Below are 3153 nucleotides of genomic sequence, written 5' to 3'. Positions count from 1 at the left end.
ACAACAAACTATCAGAAAAAGAAATAAAGAAAGCTATTCCATTTACAATAGCAAAAACAAAAACAAAAAAATGCATAGGAATAAATTTAACCAAGGAGTTTAAAGATCTCTACAATGAAAACTATAAAACACCAATTAAAGAAATTAAGGAAGACATAAAAAAATGGAAAGACATCCCATGCTCATGGGTTGGAAGAATCAACATTGTCAAAATGATCATACTACCTAAAGCAATCTACAAATTCAGTGCAATCCCCATCAAACTACCAATGACATACTTCATAGAAATAGGAAAAAAATTCAAAAATTTATAGGGAATAACAAGAGACCCCAAATAGCCAAAGCAATACTGAACAAAAATAAAAAGTGAGGGTAACACATGCTTTGACTTCAAAATATACTACAGAGTGATAGTAATCAAAATGGCATGGTACTGGCACAAAAACAGACACATAGACCAATGGATCAGAACAGAGAATCAGAATAGAGAATTCAGTAATAAATCCACGTGCCTACAGTCAACTGAATTTTTGCAAAAGAGCCAAAAACATACATTGGGGAAAGGACAGTCTTTTCAATACATGATGCTGGGAAAATTGGAGATCCACATGCAGAAGAATGAAACTAGACCCTATCTCTTACCATATACCAAAATCAACTGAAAATGGCTTATTTAAATGTAAGACCTGAAACTATAAAAATTCTAGAAGAAAACAAAGGAAAACACTTCAGGACATAGGTCGAGGAAAAGACTTTATGAGTAATATTTGGAAGCACAGGGAACAAAAGCAAAAATTAACAAATGGGGTTTATCAAACTAGAGAGCTTCTGCACAGCAAAGGGAACAATCAACAAAGCAAAAAGACAGCATGCAGAGTGGGAGAAAATATTTGCCAACTACACATCTGACGAAAGAATAATATCCAGAATATATAAACAACCCAAGCAACTCAACAATAAAAAAAATCAAATAATCTGAATAAAAAATGTGCAAAGGAACTAACACACATTTTTTGAAAGACACAAATGGCCAACACACATATGAAAAAATGCTCAATATTGCTAATCGTCAAATAAATGCAGATCAAAACCACAATGAGATATCATCTCATCCCAGTTAGAATGGCTATTATCAAAAAGATCAAAAATAACAAATGCTTGCAAGGATACAGGGAAATGGGAAATCAAGTACATTGTTGGTGGGAATTTGAATTAATACACCCACTATGGAAAACAGTATGAAGATTTCTAAAACAACTACAGATAGAACTATATATAATCCAGCAATCCCATCACTGTATATATCCAAAGGAATGAAAATCACCAAGCTGGAGGGACACCTGCACTCCCATGTTTATCACAGCTGTATTCACAATAGCCAAGAATTGGAACCAACCTAAATGTCCTTCCATGGATGATTGCATAAAGAAAATGTGGTATGTATACACAGCACAATACTATTCTGCCATAGAAAAGAATGAAATTCTGCCATTTGCAGCAACATGAATGAGCCTGGAGAAAGTTATGTTAAGTGAAATGTGCCAGGCACAGAGAGACAAATACCATATGTTCTTACTCATAAGTGGGAGTGGGAAGGGAAGGGAAGGGAGAAGAGGGGAAGGGAAGGGAAGGGAAGGAAGAAAGAAAGAAAATCGAAATAACACACTGAAATGTCAAATTTAAAAAAGAACAGAACTGTGGTTATTAGAGGTGGGAAGTGCAGAGGAGGCAGGGGGAGTGAGAAATTAGTTAAGGGTAACAAGATGGATTGCATTTTGTAAACATGAGTATACTAATTATCTTGATTTGATCACCACATATTGTACATAAGTATTGGTATTCAATTCTGTACCCCACAAATATATATAATCAATTATCTTTCAATAAAAATCTGTCAAAAAAACAGCCTCTCACTCCTCCTCTGACCTCCCCTTTCCTGCTTCTAGTAACTATAGTTCTTTTGTTGTTGTCATTGGCCTACTTTAAAAAGCATTGAGACAATTGTAAATGGGCTTACTTTCTTTATTTCTCTTTCTGTTAATTCATTATTTGAGTATATAAATGCAACTGATTTGGGGGCATTTATTTTCTATCCTGCAACATTACTGAAGTTATTAACCAGCTCTAGGAGTTTTTTGATAGTCTTTAGGTTTTTCTACATATAGTATCATGTCATCTGAAAATAGAGAAAGTTTGACTTTGTCTTTTCCAATCGGGATTCCCTTTATTTCTTTCTTTTGCCTGATTGCTCTAGCTAGTACCTACACAGTACCTAGTACTGTGTTAAATAGAAGTGGTGAGAGTGGGCATCCTGATTTTTGTTCCTGTTCTTAACAGAAAGGCCCTCTATTTTTCCCCATTCAGAATGACACTGGTGGTATGCTTGTCATAAATGGCTTTTATTGTGTTCAGATATTTTCCTTCTTTACCTAATTTGTTGAGAGTCTTTATCATGAAGCAATGATGAATTTTGTCAAATGCTTTTTCAGCCTCTATTGAGATAATCATATGATCTTTGTCCTTGAGCTTGTTGTGATGTATCATATTTATTGACTTTTATATGTTGAACCTTCCATGCATCCCTATGATAAATCCACTTGATCAAAGTGTATAATTTTTTTAATATGTTGCTGTATTCTGATTGCTAACATTTTGTTGAGGATTTTAGCATCTAGGCTTATCAAGGATACTGGCCTGTAATTTTCTTTTTTTTTTTTTGTTTCTTTATCTGGTTTTGGTATCAGAGTTACATTGGCCTCAACCAACGAGGTGAAAGACCTCTAAAATAAGAACTACAAACCACTTCTGAAAGAAATTAAAGATGACACAAAAAGATGGAAAGATATTCCATGCTTTTGGATTGGAAGAATTAACATTGGAAAAATGTCTATACTACCCAAAGCAATCTACAAATTCAAAGCAATCCCAAACAAAATACCAATGACATTCTTCACAGAAATGAAAAAACAATCTTACCTTTCATATGGAACAACAAAAGACCCTGAATAGCCAAAGCAATCCTGAGCAAAATATAAATAAAGACAGAGGCACAAAACTACCTGACTTCAAATTATACTACAAAGCTACTGTAACCAAAACAGCATGGTACTGGTATAAAAATAGACATTCAGACCAGTGGAGTAGAATTGAGAA

This window comes from Galeopterus variegatus, unplaced genomic scaffold (assembly GCF_000696425.1).
Source record: "Galeopterus variegatus unplaced genomic scaffold, G_variegatus-3.0.2 Scaffold1976, whole genome shotgun sequence".
NCBI classification, from domain to species: domain Eukaryota; kingdom Metazoa; phylum Chordata; class Mammalia; order Dermoptera; family Cynocephalidae; genus Galeopterus; species Galeopterus variegatus.
Note: the sequence above shows the minus strand (reverse complement) of the source record.